Here is an 18,751-nt window from a genome sequence, read left to right as displayed (position 1 = left end):
GAAGACACTAGCCACCAGCGAAGGTCTCTTCTGCAAGATTCTGTGATCCATATTAGATGATTGAGAGGGAGTTCCTGAAAGGACCATTGAGTTGAGAGAAGCCACTGGAGGATTCTCATGTGTAACCTTGCCAAGGGAACTAGCAGAACTGTGGCAGACATCGATCCCAATAGTTGCAAGACCATTCTGGCTGGGGCTTTGGACTTGGGGAGTAGGGCTCAAACCTGACTTTGTATGATCTGAATTCTGTCTGCAGGTAGATAGACCCGCATCTGATTTGAATCTATCTCTGCCCCTATGAATTTTTTCCTTTGAGATGGCCGTAACACAGACTTTGGCCAATTGAAGGTGATTCCTAGGGAATTGCCCAGTGATGTTGTGGCCTGCAGGCTCTGTAGAAGTAGATGCTTTGAGGTGGCAGTTAGAAGCCAGTCGCCTAGGTACGGAAACACCTGGAATCCTAGACTCCTCAAGTGAGCAGTCACTACTGCCAAGCATTTGGTGAACACCCTGGGGCTGTGGTGAGACCAAAGGGCAGCATGAAACTGAAAATGACTGCTTCCTAGGCTGAAGCGCAAGTGTCTCCTGGACGCTTGATGTATTTTGATATGGTAATACGTCCTTGGGGTCTATGGAGCACATCCAAACACCTTTCTCCAACAACGAGAGAATGGTTTGTAAAGTGACCATTCGAACTTGGACTTCTTGACTGAACGGTTTAAGTTGCTTAGGTCCAAAATGGGCCTCAAGTCCCCGGTCTTTTGGCACTAAAAGAATCTTGAGTAAGTCCCTAATCCGATCTGGTCTGCGGGGACCGGTTGGATGGCTCCTTTGCAGCAGTTTTGAAATTTCTATGGCTGCGGTATCCCGTTGACTGGGTGGCGGGTCCGGGATTCTTTTGGACTGAGGGGGGGGACAACAGAATGGGATGGTGTAACCTCCGGCGATAATTCGAAGCACCCATCGGTCCTGAGTGATCCTTTCCCAGGCCTTTAGGTGCTTCGAAAAATGACCCCCGACTGGCTCTGGAGCAGCGCAGCCGGGCAATCCCTCAGGGACTATGAAAAGTTGAGGAGCCACGAAAGGACTCGCGGTCTCCAGTGTTGCGGGGGCCTCTGCCGCCTCTGGGACGGCGTCTTCCTGATGAATTTCCCCCTCCTCTGCCTCTGGAGGGGGAACCTTCCTGCTGAGAAGAGTAAGACTTCTGCGATCTCCGGAACCACATCTTCCCTCCTCTTTTAGCCTTGGAATAAGGCCGAAGGGAGTGGAAAATCGTGCCCCTACGGCAGTCAGTCTTACCCTCCTGTTCACAGCGGTAAGTGTGTCTTTCACCTTGGGCCCAAACAGGGAGGACCCATCAAATGGGGCATCGGCGAATGAAGACTTGAAGGCCTCCGCAAATGACACAGGCGGCCAGGCTTGCCTCCGTGGCGCAATGCCTGTACCTGCCGCCTACTCGCCCCTCCCGCATACGAGATGAGCCTTATGGACAAGTTCGAGATGGATGACATCGTAGCCAGCTGAGATCCAACCATCTGGGCCAGCTCCTCAGGCAGGTTACCTAAGAGGGTATCGGATAGCTCCTTAATCAGATCCCTCTGGAATCTCGTAAAGTGCGTTAGGTAGTTCAGAGACCTCAAAGTAAAGGCCGCTGAACTAAGGGTGCGCTTGCCGTACCAATCCATGCTCCTAGACTCCTTATTAGGAGGATGGATGGACGTAGAAGCCTCTGCTACATCCTGCTGTGTAGCAGATGCCACCACCATAGCATCCACCGCCACACCTTTCGTGAGGAACTCTCTATCTGGGGGTGCTGAAAGAAATTTGTTTGGACGAGCTGGCACCGGTTCCACAGAGTCCGGGTGTTCCGCCTTCGACAGATCAAATCCAAGAGCTCGTCGAAGGGCGGAGACACCCAGGAGGCGGAGGGCTGAGCCCCGAAGGCCTTCAGGAACACCGACTCATCAGCAGAGGGAGGTTTGGACTGCCAGCCGCCTCGTTGTTTTAGGGCTTCAAGGATGTCTGCAAAGGAGACATCATCCGAGGACGACTTGGGGGACCCCTCTGCATCATCTAGATCGGTGTCAGATGTCAAAGACTCATCAGGGGAGTCAACGTGCTTCCTCTTGCACGTTTTCTTCCTGGGAGGTTCATCTGAAGAGGCTTCAGAAGGACCTCCAAGAGGGGGAGAAACCCCAGCGGGGGTAACCTGAGGCCCAGGGGCTCCACTGTCTGCTGACAGGGGAACTGCCAACGACCCAGTCTCCAAGAGTAGGGAAGGAGTCGGGGAAACTTTGGAGGTGGCCAAAGAAGATTTGGCTAGAGCACTCCTTATAGCCCTGAAGGCGGGACCACCAGAATCCTGGGAAGGTCCCCCTCCGTAATACGACAGTAGACGGTACTCCCGCCGACGCACCAAGAGGAAGACTTGGGACCGAAGGCATCAATCCCAAGCCTCCCCTAGGGCTGAAGGAAGAAGTCCGTGCACTGAACTCCGACCCAGGAGCCAGAGTCGGAGCAGGGGTCGGGTCTGACCCTAACACCTCCACTGGTTCCACCAACACCCGCCCAACAGTGCCAAGCTGTTGGAGGAGGAAGAACTGTAAGGGAGTGGACCATCGGCCAAGCCAAATGGGCTGGAGCCGAAACCATCTTTGGAACACCGGAGACTGGAAGAGTCGGCGAGTACCCTGTCGATGTCCGAATCAGACATCCTGGAAGATCTCGAGGATACCGACTGGGCCCGAACCGATTTTTCCATCGGCCCGAAGGGCCTGGGGATCAGCTCGAAGGATTCCACTATTATCGGCTCGAGGAAGCCTTCACCGAAATTTCTCGGCCGATAAAGACTTCGGCCCAAGGGGAAGTGTCTGAGCCGATGACCCTTATCAGCTCCAATATCAGTGGAGCCGATGAGGATGACCCGCCTCGATGCTCCAGACCTCGGCTCGAAACCAGAGGGGTCGAGGTAGGAGGCATCGAGGCAGAACGTTCACCTCGGCTCAAGTCCTTGGAGCCGATGGAGAAGTCTGCTTGCCTTTCTTATCGGCTCCGACTGACTGGTCGGAGTCAAGCTTCTTCTTAGAAGAAGGAGAGGAAGATAAAGCCTCCTCGAAGAAGGCTTGATTAATCCTCTAAGGATTAATTTGTTTTTCCTCTCCTGGAGGACTCGAGAGGAAAACGCATGGCACACACTGCAGGATTCTTGGAGATGTATGGCGCCAAGACAATAGATGCACGAGGAGTGGTCGTCCGTAATAGACATTTTAAATCCACACCTCGTGCACTTCTTAAAACCGGATGGTTTATGTTCCTTAGACATAGTTGTAAAAAAAAAAACAGGAACAACAGTAAATTTTAAACAGCTTAGGATACAGGTACAACAAATATGCCAACCAATATATAAATACTGAAAGAGAAACTTTTCCTTTTTTTTTTTTTTTTTTTTTTTTTACAGTAAGAAAAAAAGAAAGAAAGCAAGGAGGGTCAAGACCCTTTAACTCAAATGGGTACTTGACCCACACACAACCAATAAAGCAGATAGAACAGTGAAGGGCCCTCTGACTGAAAGGAATCTTCTCTGACAGGAAATTTCAAGTAAAAATCAATAAATCACCAAGAAACACACTCATACACAAATAATAGCTGTTAAAACAGCTTTTGGGTTGAAAAAAAGAAAATTTCTGACAGGAAAAGATAATATTAATATAGTACTTAGCCCAGCCAATGTTGAGACCACGTCCAAGCTCTGTAAGCAGCAAACGAGATCTGGGGGATTAGTGGTGGTGCATCCTGGGATAAAGAAAGCTCAGCCAATAAGAGGCCTCGCTCTATAGCATAAGCGTGCCGAGTCAGAGCCGAGGTATCGGCTCCGAACCCATCTTTCAGAATGTAGGCGAGATCGGATCACATAACATCAAACATTCTACTCTGACTAAACACCACATTTGTACATAGAGCAATATGACAGCACTTAATTTTCACAGGCTATATATGATCCGTAAAAAACAGTATCATCCTTACTAGGTACAGGACCACAGATATGGGCCACACCTGATGGACCTATGAAAAGGTGAAGTAGAGTTATTATAAGCACCACCAAATGTTGCAGCAATACAAGGTAATATGTGCATATATCTACATGTACAGTAGCTACTGTGATACTGGCTGTATTGCTGACATTCTGAGTATTTTTGCACAACTGAGCATAAACCTCAAACCCCCTCCCCAATGCAGATAGACCTGATACCCTTGTACAGGTATGTACAGTGTGCCACAATGCCCGATACAGTTTTAAACTAGTAAACACAGTACACTTACCTGGAAACTCCTCTGCTGTAGAGACTGTGGCCCCCACTTTCATGATGTATGGTGTGATGGATGCCTGGGAGCTGTCATGTGTTCCTACATTCACCTGGAATTCCTCTGTGGCTGTGAGTGGTTGCTCCATCGCAGGCCCTCCACCGGTGGCAGCACGATCCCTGCCAACATCAGCTGCCCATCATCATGCAGCATTCAGCATGTCTGTGGCCCAGTGTCGGACTTGCTCATAGGTCTTGTTCTGTTAACCAATCTTATTGACATCATGCACAAGGTCTGCCCACAATGCTGCCCATGGTTCCTGATTATGCCTCCCCCTGGACACCAAGATCTGATGTTGCTGTCTCAGTCCATCCACTATTCTGTCATTCTCTGCATCTGAGAAGAGGGCAGGTCTTCTGCGGTACATGGTTCCTGAAAGACAACAAAAGGGGAACACATCACAAGACCAGATAAATAGACGTCCACTATGTACAGATCCAGCACACCCATAATAGCCTGCACTATCCACTGCTCCCTCACACATCATACCCCACAGTCTGGCAACACACTATGTGTGTGGATACCATCAAGCTAGTAGCAATACTGGGGTATGTCCCTGTGTGCCGTGACAGATTCTGCTGTATGTTCTAACACCCAGCACTGCAGTCTACTGTGGTGTGTCCCCTATAGGCAAACAACCATTAATATGTCATGTGGCCACTGCCAGACAAATAGCAGTGTGCTATTACAATCACTATATATGGGGACAGTCCAGGAGCACCAGTGTGCCACAATGACAGAAAACAATACAAACCTGCTGTAGTATATCTTCCCTGCAGGCATCATACATCTCAACTCTACAGATGTTTGCAGAATGTAGTGATGTTTGCCTCATAGTTTTGGTCATTTTCACACAACATTGTGGATTTCTGACAAAAGGTCGGTCAGCTATTGATGACTGATGTCAGAAAATAAAGACAGACATCTGAGTTTAAGACGACATACCCTTCAGAACACAGTTATGCTACTACAGTATCTGTTATTCTATTCATTTTCTTACTTTGTACGAGTAATAGTTACAGTGTCCATAATTTTTGCCCTTTGTCCCGCCATTAATTATGGCTTTGTTCAGATATCTTGCTGTAACAGGTTGACACCTATGTTAGGAATAGCTCTCAACCAGACAGTTAATGTAAACAGGATCATGGACTTAGCCAGAGTATATTAGGGACAATCAGGGACACATTTAAAATGTTAGAAGTATTTATGTGAGACAGTGACAGACTGAAAGGAGGCGAATTAGTGTATGTCATCTCATGTTACAGGAGTATACACCCTTACCTGTTGTTATTATGTTTTACATGTCATCCACTAGCTTCCCTACAACAGCCAACCATTCTAGGAGGGAATAAGGGGGGCAGAGCTAAGATGTGAATGGAAATCAGGGACATTTGAGAGGCATGCCTGTAGGTGTAGGACAGCTGAGTATCAATGACATGTCATTACCATAGATCTATGACATGCTTACTGCTATGATTCCTATTCCCCATACCCCCATCCTCCCATCTGCATCCTGTTATATGAAGAAAATAAATATTTACCTGGTTGAGTGCAGTACTCCTTTATTGAACGTTGCTTCTGGTACTCTTTTGAAAATACGCTCTCTGTATGAGGTAAGTCTCATACAGACTTGTTCCCCATAACCATCTGCTTGCCTTTTTAAGGTACTGTTCATTAGCAAGTAATTGGCTCTGCACCAATCTGTTGCTCTGCTATGGTAATTGCAGCCAAAACAGCTGAACTGCACTATCATTAGCCAATGGCAACCCACCAAAGTGCAATATATAAGGCCTAAATGTAGACATGGACCCCTTTCTTAGACATTAATATGGACATCACTGAGGTTTGGAGACTACATAATTGCAGAGTGTAGGTACCATAACTGTCAACTCTACAGATTTATGCAGTATGTCCACAGTTTCACCTCATATGTGTCAAAAAAACAAGAAAACTGAAAAACTACTAAAAATCAAAAGAAAAACGAGTTGAATGGTAGGAGAAAGCTGAAATAAGCAAATACGAATAACGTAATGCTAAAGCAACTAAAAACTTTAATATGGTAAACTTTAATATGTTAAGCGCTTTCAGTGGTAAAAATATTCCACCTTCTTCAGACCCAGAACAACATAAAACTGATGCTTATATAGCTTGTAGTTAATTATCAATTAGTCATTCAATCAACCAATAAAAATAAAACCAGATAAAAGTACAATATTTAAACAGTATGAAACCTGCTCTAAAATGTTACAATGTTAAGTACATAATACTCAATTTATAAATAACATTAAATATATACGTATAACGTGTAAATGTTATACTAAAAAAATCACATTTTAAAAAGCTACTAGGGCAAAACTGAAAATGTATAATATGTGATAATGACATAAATTTACTGTAAGAACTAAGATATTTAGCTAAATATAGACACATAAAAAATATATAGTAATATGTAAAAAATAATAAATAATTAATTGCATGCTGGTTAAAGACTAAAATCTAATCATAATAATACTGAATATATGACCAAAAACAAAGTACATATTTTTATATATATAAAACTGTGTAAATGTTACTATGTTTCAAACTTAATCAACAAAAAGGTACAGTATCAAATTCGAAATCTTTTATGCAAAATTAATATGTTATCTATTTAAAGCTTTTAATTTTAACACGCTTTTAATAGACACAAATTCATTTAAACCAGGAAAAATGTATGCAGCCGTTTTGATTTGCCATTACAACTCATTTTGTTCTAATAAAAGTTGCCAAGGCCCTCTCGGTCTAAAAGTGTTTGGTGTACAACCAAAAATAAAAACTCATGTGTTGGAAATTGTAAAATATGCCGAGCAAGAGCATTGTTAACATCACCTTTAATAACAGCATAACAATGCTCGTATATTCTTTGTTTTAGTTTCCGCTCGGTTTTACCTATATAAAATGAGGGACAAACCTGACAGCAAGCTGCATATACTACAGCTTTGGACTCACAATTAAAGGAGCCATTTATTGTGTAGTGTTTGTTATTAATATTGATGTCAGTAGTCACTTGAATGTGTTTACACTGTGTGCAATGCCCACATTTACGCATACCTTTATGTACCTGCTTGTTTGTACCTAGATGCTCATTCTTATGCCTTTCCAACAGATTTTTAAGGTTAAAACCCTTCTAAAAGTGAAGCGGGGTCTGATACCTAGCTTAGTACAAGTGGGCCGGTTCTTCAAAATTAATGCCCAATTTTTTATAAAAATCTCTTTGACTCTTGCCATGTCAGCTGAAAAGTAGATAGGAAACTGAGATGTAATAGCGTGACACTGTCATCGTTTTGTCATGCTGTCGTGTAATTAGATTAGTATTGGTAGTAATACCATCCTTATATGCTCTACTAGTTAAAATAGGTTTAAACCAACCTGTGGATCTCTTATCTTTAACTTCTGTAAGTGTTTCTAAAAATAATTTGATAGGATACTCCCTACTTGTGAACATGGACTTCATCTTGTTACATTCTAAGTCAAAGTCAACATCTTCAGTAACCATCCGTGCAGCTCTCACCAACTGGCCTTTAACAACTGCCCTTTTCTGGTGATATGGATGTTCACTAGTATAGTGCAGGAAGGCATTGGAGTAGGTAGGTTTCCTATAAACGGTAGCTTTATACTGCTTGTTATACCTGTCATTAATCAGTTGTACATCAAGATATGTTATGCTATCTACCCCTACTTGATAAGTGAATTCAAGAAAATTGGTTTTGTTGGTAATATGTTGTATGAATCCTTCGATCAGTTTGATGTCACCTTGCCATACCAGACACATGTCATCTTGGTATCTGGTGTACCATAGTACATTTTCCTGGAAAACACTATCAGGGAACAAAAAATTATGTTCCCAATATGCCATGACACTGTTGGTGAAACTGGCACTGCATGGGGAACCCATGGCTACCCCTTTGTTTTGTAAAAATATATTCTTGTCAAACATAATATAGTTATTAGAAAGAATCAGATCCAAAAGTGTTTCAACCAGACATATTTTATCATGCTCTACATTCTTGGACAACATACATTCTCTCACCCATTCTATACCCAATTGGTGGGGGATGACTGTGTATAGATCTTTTACATCGATCGTAACAAAAATGTTGTTGTCCTTATACTCCAAGTTGTTAATATTATCCAGGAAACTCCATGAATCATGACATATTTGTAACTCCTGGTTAATAAGTGGTTTAAGAATACTATCTACCAATTTAGCACAAGCAAAAGTAATCGAACCCCTACCATCAACAATGGGTCTAAAAGGGGGGTTCCTGATATCCTTGTGTAGTTTTGGAGTCCCAAATATACTAGAAATTCTAGGTGCTGCCATAGAAAGATACTGAAAGGTGTCTATATCAATAGACCCTTCCAGAAATAAATCATCAAGAGCAGTTCTAATGTGCCTGTATGCAGTATTAACCTGATGTAAACTAGCAGGGGTATATACCTCAGAATCCATGTGTTCACGCATCTTACTAATGTAGTTAGACTGATTCATAAACACCATGCCCCCTCCCTTGTCCGGCTTCATAACTCTAATACCACAATTGTGTATCAAGTCGATGTATTGTTTGTCCTCAGAAATAATGTTAGTGTGCGTTAATCTAACATGCATATCATTATCTGATAGTCTCCTTAAATCTATCTCACACATTTTTTCAAAGGACATTAATGTGGGTACAAGTGGGGAGGTTAAACAAACTAGAAACTCGTAGAGAGTTCACAAGTGTAGAATTGGTCCCCATCAGAACCGCTAAATTCAATTTAGCATACATTTTAAGATCAACTATCATTTTTACAAAATTAGTTTTCTGATGAGGGACAAAGGAAAGACCTTTAGCAAAGAAATCAACCATATTTTGATCTACAGTTAAAGCAGTATAGTTGAAAATTTTAAAGTCACTGTGTGTGCTCAATAAAATTTCTGGTTCATTAGGTGCAATTGGTGTTATCTCCTCCTCTTGTTCCTCCGATTGTTCTTCCAATTCCCTTGCCGTCTCAGGTTCGATTGATTGTTCTGGTTGTTGTGGTTTGAATCTCTGTCCACTTGAAAAACCTGGTTGTTAGCAGTTGAACTAGAGCCATTAACATCATTCAACTGCTGCTGGTTAAGTTGTGTTTGATTATTTCTTATTCTTTCACTTCTACGTAAAGGTTCTTCCAGATGAGCATTATGGTGAAAGGAGTTATTGGGACCATTGTTGTTAGGTACAAAATCAGGTCTAGAACCCATATAATCTTGAATACCATTCATGTGGGTGACTGGGGGGCAGGGTGTGCCTTGTTATGGACATAAGCCTGTACATCTCTGTCAATTTTTTTCTTTTTGGTGGCTAACAATTTGTTAATGGTAGCATCAATACTTGAATAAAGTCTGCAATAGTCATATTTATACTGTTCAAAGTTGTGATCCCCACAAATAGAATGTTCCATTATTTCAAGTTCAGTTTTAAAAGTAGCAATTTCAGTATTATAAAAATTAACCAAAGTTTTAATGAATTCAGCTGCTTGCCTGTCAAATAATGCTAAAAGTTCCTTATGAAAAACAGATTTAGCAATTAAACCTGCAGGGAAGCGCCACTGTCTAAGCCCTTTGGGAATGATTTTCTTGTCTAAACATTCAGTTAGATAGGCAACTTCAAGCTGCAGTTTGCGACATTTAAAAAGTTTTTGGTCAAATGCATTAAGCAAATCAGTTATATTACTCACATCACGACGTTGGTTGGCTCCATTTTGGTCATTCACTGTGTGAATAAAGAAGTTATTATGATCCAGAAAACCAGCCATGCTTGGGATGCTATTGACAGCATTGGAAACATTGTTACCAGCAGAATGCTCCCCTACTACATTCACTTTTTGTCTGGGAGCAATGATAACTTCCTGTGTCCCTTCCCTAATACTTCCTGAAGGTAAACAAGGCTGCACATCGTTGGTACTCGGACTTGCACTTCAATTATGAGAACAGGGTAAATTAAGTCCTTGATTTGGTGTTTCTGCCATACTGGAGATATTGACCATTCTTGTACCTTGCTCAGACTTCTGGGAAAGTGCCTCAATTTTCCCTAGAAGCATGTTTACCAATATGGTTAAATTCCCAACAGCATTCGCTTCGTTGGAGTTGCTGTTATGACTGTGACCCATAGTAGCATTAAATTCCTCAGATGTTGATGGAAACAGTAGTTGCGAACCACTTTCCCCATCTCCACTCCCACTCGCCATGATATCCAACAAAAAACCAAGAAAACCGAAAAACTACTAAAAATCAAAAGAAAAACGAGTTGAATGGTAGGAGAAAGCTGAAATAAGCAAATACGAATAACGTAATGCTAAAGCAACTAACAACTTTAATATGGTAAGCGCTTTCAGTGGTAAAAATATTCCACCTTCTTCAGACCCAGAACAACATAAAACTGATGGTTATATAGCTTGTAGTTAATTATCAATTAGTCATTCAATCAACCAGTAAAAATAAAACCAGATAAAAGTACAATATTTAAACAGTATGAAACCTGCTCTAAAATGTTACAATGTTAAGTACATAATACTCAATTAATAAATAACATTAAATATATATGTATAACATGTGTAAATGTTATACTAAAAAATCACATCACTAACATTATTTCTGAGGACAAGCAATACATCGACTTGATACACAATTGTGGTATTAGAGTTATGAAGCCGGACAAGGGAGGGGGCATGGTGTTTATGAATCAGTCTAACTACATTAGTAAGATGCGTGAACACATGGATACTGAGGTATATACCCCTGCTAGTTTACATCAGGTTAATACTGCATACTGGCACATTAGAACTGCTCTTGACGATTTATTTCTGGAAGGGTCTATTGATATAGACACCTTTCAGTATCTTTCTATGGCAGCACCTAGAATTCCTAGTATTTTTGGGACTCCAAAACTACACAAGGATATCAGGAACCCCCTTTTAGACCCATTGTTGATGGTAGGGGTTCGATTACTTTTGCTTGTGCTAAATTGGTAGATAGTATTCTTAAACCACTTATTAACCAGGAGTTACAAATATGTCATGATTCATGGAGTTTCCTGGATAATATTAACAACTTGGAGTATAAGGACAACAACATTTTTGTTACGATCGATGTAAAAGATCTATACACAGTCATCCCCTACCAATTGGGTATAGAATGGGTGAGAGAATTTATGTTGTCCAAGAATGTAGAGCATGATAAAATATGTCTGGTTGAAACACTTTTGGATCTGATTCTTTCTAATAACTATATTATGTTTGACAAGAATATATTTTTACAAAACAAAGGGGTAGCCATGGGTTCCCCATGCGGTGCCAGTTTCGCCAACAGTGTCATGGCATATTGGGAACATAATTTTTTGTTCCTGATAGTGTTTTTCAGGAAAATGTACTATGGTACACCAGATACCAAGACGACATGGGTCTGGTATGGCAAGGTGACATCAAACTGATAGAAGGATTCATACAACATATTACCAACAAAACCAATTTTCTTGAATTCACTTATCAAGTAGGGGTAGATAGCATAACATATCTTGATGTACAACTGATTAATGACAGGTATAACAAGCAGTATAAAGCTACCATTTATAGGAAACCTACCTACTCCAATGCCTTCCTGCACTATACTAGTGAACATCCACATCACCATAAAAGGGCAGTTGTTAAAGGCCAGTTGGTGAGAGCTGCACAGATGGTTACTGAAGATGCTGACTTTGACTTAGAATGTAACAAGATGAAGTCCATGTTCACAAGTAGGGGGTATCCTATCAAATTATTTTTAACAACAATTACAGAAGTTAAAGATAAGAGATCCACAGGTTGGTTTAAACCTATTTTAACTAGTAGAGCATATAAGGATGGTATTACTACCAATACTAATCTAATTACACGACAGCATGACAAAAACGATGACAGTGTCACGTTATTACATCTCAGTTTCCTATCTACTTTTTCAGCTGACACGGCAAGAGTCAAAGAGATTTTTATAAAAAATTGGGCATTAATTTTGGAAGAACCGTCCACTTGTACTAAGCTAGGTATCAGACCCCACTTCACTTTTAGAAGGGGTTTTAACCTTAAAAATCTGTTGGAAAGGCATAAGAATGAGCATCTCGGTACGAACAAGTGGGTACATAAAGGTATGCGTAAATGTGGGCATTGCACACAGTGTAAACACATTCAAGTGACTACTGACATCAATATTAATAACAAACACTACACAATAAATGGCTCCTTTAATTGTGAGTCCAAAGCTGTAGTATATGCAGCTTGATGTCAGGTTTGTCCCTCATTTTATATAGGTAAGACCGGAAACTAAAACAAAGAATATACGAGCATTGTTATGCTGTTAGTAAAGGTGATGTTAACAATGCTCTTGCTCGGCATATTTTACAATTTCCAACACATGAGTTTTATTTTTGGTTGTACACCAAACACTTTTAGACCGAGAGGGGCCTTGGCAACTTTTATTAGAACAAAATGAGTTGTATTGGCAAATCAAAACGGCTGCATACATTTTTCCTGGTTTAAATGAATTTGTGTCTATTAAAAGCGTGTTAAAATTAAAAGCTTTAAATAGATAACATATTAATTTTGCATAAAAGATTTCAAATTTGATACTGTACCTTTTTGTTGATTAAGTTTGAAACATAGTAACATTTACAGTTTTATATATATAAAAATATGTACTTTGTTTTTGGTCACATATTCAGTATTATTATGATCAGATTTTAGTCTTTAACCAGCATGCAATTAATTATTTATTATTTTTTACATATTACTATATATTTTTTATGTGTCTACATTTAGCTAAATATCTTAGTTCTTAGAGTAAACTTATGTCATTATCACATATTATACATTTTCAGTTTTGCCCTAGTAGCTTTTTAAAATGTGATTTTTTAGTATAACATTTACACATGTTATACATATATATTTAATGTTATTTATAAATTGAGTATTATGTACTTAACATTGTAACATTTTAGAGCAGGTTTCATACTGTTTAAATATTGTACTTTTATCTGGTTTTATTTTTATTGGTTGATTGAATGACTAATTGATAATTAACTACAAGCTATATAAGCATCAGTTTTATGTTGTTCTGGGTCTGAAGAAGGTGGAATATTTTTACCACTGAAAGCGCTTACCATATTAAAGTTTACCATATTAAAGTTTTTAGTTGCTTTAGCATTACGTTATTCGTATTTGCTTATTTCAGCTTTCTCCTACCATTCAACTCGTTTTTCTTTTCACCTCATATGTGTGTTCAGTGTCCCATGACATTGTGGTCATCTAGCAATTCATTGGCAAACATTGTGGGTTGAAGTCAGTAATGGAAGACAGAAATTTCAGTGTCAGACTTCATACCCCTCTGAAAATGCATGCTAATGCAATAGATGTTATTGTATCAATTTATTATCAATGTAGAGGCAAACTGTAAAACATGTCCCAATCTCTGGACCTCTGTCCCTCCATTAAGTACGGCTGTGTCAGAATTCCTTTTGCTAAGGGATTGGGAGGTATGGTAGGTCTGTAGTAGCTGCCTTTACATACAGGTGTGTGTGCTACAGGCTGTAGCTGCTGCAGCCTAAAACACATAGGGCGGAGTGTGAACACTTTGGATAACAACAAGCTGTACATGTCAGTGTGGCAGCTGTGTAACCCCTGTCATTATGGCAGAGCCAGTGTAAGGGTACCCTTTACAGCCCAATAGAGGCATGATCTGTTATGCAACAGTGCCAATAACAGAAAAGTAGGTGACATATACTTATGTTATACGGCTATATGCAGTGTGTCTCCACCTGCAGGCCTTTGACTTGAAAAACTGGATAGTAGTTCATTAATTAGCAGTAACCTGTGCAGATAAAGACTGCATGACCCAGTCATTAACTGCTGTCCTCACAATAATGTAATTGAACTGCAACACAAGACTGGATTTGAACCCAGGGCTATGTGTGGCAAAATGTACTGTATGCAAGGCATTTAACAGACTGAGCTACTGAGTCACTGCTATAACCTGTGTATTTGTAAGATATATGTGCAGACATACAGCCTGTAGCAAATATTTTCTACATCCATCAGTATGTGCATGGCTTTATATGGATGGATGTCTGCACCAGAGTCTCAGTTGAATATATATTTTGCCAAGAATGGCTTAGCAGGTGTCTTTCTACATGTTGCTGATACAAAAGCATGTTTGCTTGCTATCACAGACCTCACTTACATCCATTTTTTTGAATTTGGCTGTCTAGTGGAGCATTACTGCACCAGAGTCCAAGGTACACTGTCATTTTTCCCATTAATTTTTAATTCCTGTTTGCATGGTGCTGTGTGACACAAAGCTCTGCTGAGACATGTGTAATGACTGTAAGTGGCAATTACTATGTTTTGATGCAAACACCTCTTTTAATTAAGAGCTGCATGGTATGGTGGGTTAATGCAGTGTACTTCAGGTGTGATGGACTTGCGTTCAAAACATGCCAGAGGTGTTTATTTCATACATGTGACAATGTTAAAACACATATACTCATTAGAACTCTATTTAGTTGAGCAAAGAGATGCTTCATGAAGCAGCACACAGTTCAGGTGCATGCTAAAAAAATATAAAGAAAAGAAAAAAGGGGACATAGGAAAGTGGTAAAATGGGGGCAAGCAGGGGGAAAACATAGTGAAAGGCATGTAGGGATTTGCAGGAAGGGTGTAGGAAAGAGCCATAGCTATCCATTTCTTGTACAGCAACAGCTGTGCACTTTGACAGATTTTGTAGATGAATTTGAACTCTCAAACCCCAGAGAGAGGGGTGAGGACAACATAACTGCATTGTCAAGCCAATTGGACCAAATTACTTATGTCCAGTGGACACGTGCAAAATGGAGAGCTATGTTTGGAGTGATATTTTTTTTGGGACAGGTGCCTGTTTTTTCTTTTATTAAGGTGAGAGTGGAATGATGAGGAAGGGACTTAGGTACATGTGGGGAGGTATGTTGAGTAGGAGAGGATGCATTCACAGAAAAACAAGACAGCAGACAGGGGCGGTGTGTGACACATGAGGTGGGAGAACACCTTGGATGGGGAGGGTGTTGTACAATCCAAGCCACAAGTGCCTCCAGATAGCAACAACATGACTCATGTCCGCACCCATGGGACTGTTGACACTGCTTCTTCACTGTCCCAAGAGTGGCTGTGCTGGAGGCTTGGGGCCAGGGTGACCCTGCCCCACCAGGTTGGCCAGCATGCCCTCAATCAGGCATTGGCGGCATTCATAGTGCCAATGAACAATCCTGCACACCATGACTGGCAGTTCAGCCTGGGTGACAATGCCCCCACTGCCACCACTCCCAGAGGGAAGATGGGCCCCATCCCCTGGGGTGGTCCCACCCAACACTGCAGGTGTTGTAGGGGCAGCAGAGGTGACACCACCAGTCTGGGTCCCAGAAGTGCTAGGACCTGGTGCCACAACTGAGTGAGGCAAGGTAGGTGGATCACCCAGAACTGGCCTACCCTAATGTGCTGTAGTAATGGTGGTATTGCAATAAGTATAGGTTAGTTGTGAACAAATCATTGTTAGCAATAACAGCATGTCAGAACATTGGACATAACCCAATTACATATCAATGCATATTATGTGAAACATCACAATAAATAACAGAACAGTCCGTATGCATGCCAGTAACAGTTACAGCGTAAGGCCAACAAAACAGGTAATATAACAAGATATGTTAATATGCAACCATTATCAAACAAAACAATAATGAAACACATGTCCCAAAATACAGTTTTTGCAACAACATATGTTAATACTAAACCATAACCAATGAATAACAATAAGAAATAAATGAATGTTAGGGGTGGGAAAAGAGAGAAAAACAGTCCATTAGTAACACTTCTGTGTATTTATTTGACAACAGTACTACTAGCTACTCAATAGGTCTGTATTTTGTTTATGTGTACAATGACCACAACTCTCCTATAGCTGATGTAGCATGTACATACCTCTCAAGCTATTTGCATGGGACACTATGCCAAGCAATAACAACTGTGGGTACACAACTACACAGAACACTTGCAAATCATGTGGACATTATAACTACCAAGGTGGTCTGTGGGCTGATTTGGTCATACTTTGCAATCTAGGTAATCATTTCCATGGTAATCTTGTGACAGATGGATTACGCACTATTAATTACATAATCTGAAATCATGACACTTGCAAGGCATGTATGTGCACACTACAGACACTAAACAGCTGTCATGCCTTGGTTGGCAGGCATGGGAATAGAACCCAATAGCAGTGACTGCAGGGGACATCTGCATAGGATGTATTAATTGTCTGCAGCAACTTTTAACAGACACTCCAGGCATACAGTCATACACATTTTATTTCTGACTGAACATTGCTGATGAACACATTCTTGCTAATGATTTTAACAGTCTGTGACATCTAAACACACACTTATTTACTCATAATATGGGCTATCACACCCACACAGCTGTAGTTCCTATGAAGAGGGAGAATTTGTAAGCATTACAAGACTGCTACTGTAATATTTAGTGCTACATACCACTGGATTTTAACCCTGGTCTGTGTCTGTCAAAATGTACTATATAGAGAGGATTTAACAAGCTGGGCTACTGAGTCACTGCTGATTACTGACTGACTGGTATTTGCCTAGAACTGACCTGGAACCAAAATATGACCTGTTAGTACCACTACAGTGTTATACTAGACTGCAGTGACAGTAGAATACACATGCATAAAATACATGAATAACACAGATAGTAGGTAAGCTATATATCAGTATGAACTATGCTGGTGTACAGAATTTATTGTTAGTGGTTTGAAATAAATGTGAAGTCAAACAAATATCATTACATGGAGTAGGCTACCTCACCCATATGCCTTTATTACCTGATGTCTGAAGATGTGACAGAGCATTACGTGAACAATATTGGCCTAGAGACAGTACCGTATGAGTTAACCAATATAGTTTTCATCCATTGGATTTGCATTCTAGAGTTATGACAGTGTTATACTTGACTTCAGCACCTTACCTTACAGTCTGAATGCATACAGCTCTACTGCAATAGTTACAACAAGACGGTCCTGATGTACATCGTTTTCCTTGGTGTTATTGGTATTGTTTCATGTTTTATTGCACAACAGTTGGCATTATTCATTTAATGCAATACTGCTCTAATTCCTCATTTATTGCACTACAGACTTTATTGTATATACTACAATGCAGTTACTGGTATTGCTTCATGTTTTTATTGCATTACAGTCAGCATTATTCATTTATTGCAATGCAGCTCTAATTCCACATTTATTGAACTACAGACTTTATTGTATATACTTTAATGCAGTTGCTGGTATTGTTTCATGTTTTTATTGCACTACAGTTGGCATTATTTATTTCTTGCAATACAGCTGTAATTCCACATTTATGGTCCTACAAACTTTATTGTATATACTTTAATGCAGTTAATACTTTACTCTTTCTTCCTTATTTCACTACAGGCACCATAATATATCAATACTCACCATACTCACGGTGCAACCTGGCCAAGCGCCCAGCATCTGACTCGACACTGCGAGCCCTCTCAGCTGCAACTTTTGGGAGAGAAGCACACCATTAAGCATAACAGCTTTGCAGACATTCAGATTACATATTGTTAGAACAGAGGTAAAATTACTTACATACTTGTGGTGCATTCCCTACCCTCACTTCTTGGATCCAGGTTTCCAAGAGTCCCCTCTTTAGTTGTTTCAAGTCATCATGGTGGTGACAACATTGTTAACCTTTGCTCGGGATACCAGTAACACTGGTGAGGTCTTTGACCAGCTGGTCCCAGGCCTCTGCCTTATACTCAGAGCCCTGGAAACCTTCCTGCAGCAGCCAATCATCATGGCTTTTAGCTAGGAGTCCAACCATGACCCTGGACTCCAGAATTCCCCAATGCTGCACCAAAAAGTGCACCTTCACTAACACCAGCTATAGTAACTGTCAGACAAAGAACTCCAATAGTTTCTGCTGTATTCCTGCCTATTGGGTTTAATATAGGCTGTTTTCCTATTTTTACATGTCATTGAGCAACATTCAAAAAAGCGCCGCACCATTTAGCTGCATGTAAACCAGCACAGCTGAGCTGAGAAGTATAAAAATTCAAAGAACCGTAGTCTTAGTGGAGCTTAGCAGTGTGCAAACCAGCCAAGCAGAGCTGACCAGGGCACAAACACTGGCAGTTGTTACCATGTTTATGCAGTGCTTAACAGGTCTCTGCATAGCTGAGCAAAGCTTTGTAGAGTGCAGAGAGGCCATCTGTTATTTAACAAATGCATAAT

Source organism: Protopterus annectens, chromosome 1.part0, assembly GCF_019279795.1.
Source record: "Protopterus annectens isolate FY-2018-M chromosome 1.part0, PAN1.0, whole genome shotgun sequence".
Lineage (NCBI taxonomy): Eukaryota > Metazoa > Chordata > Ceratodontiformes > Protopteridae > Protopterus > Protopterus annectens.
Note: the sequence above shows the minus strand (reverse complement) of the source record.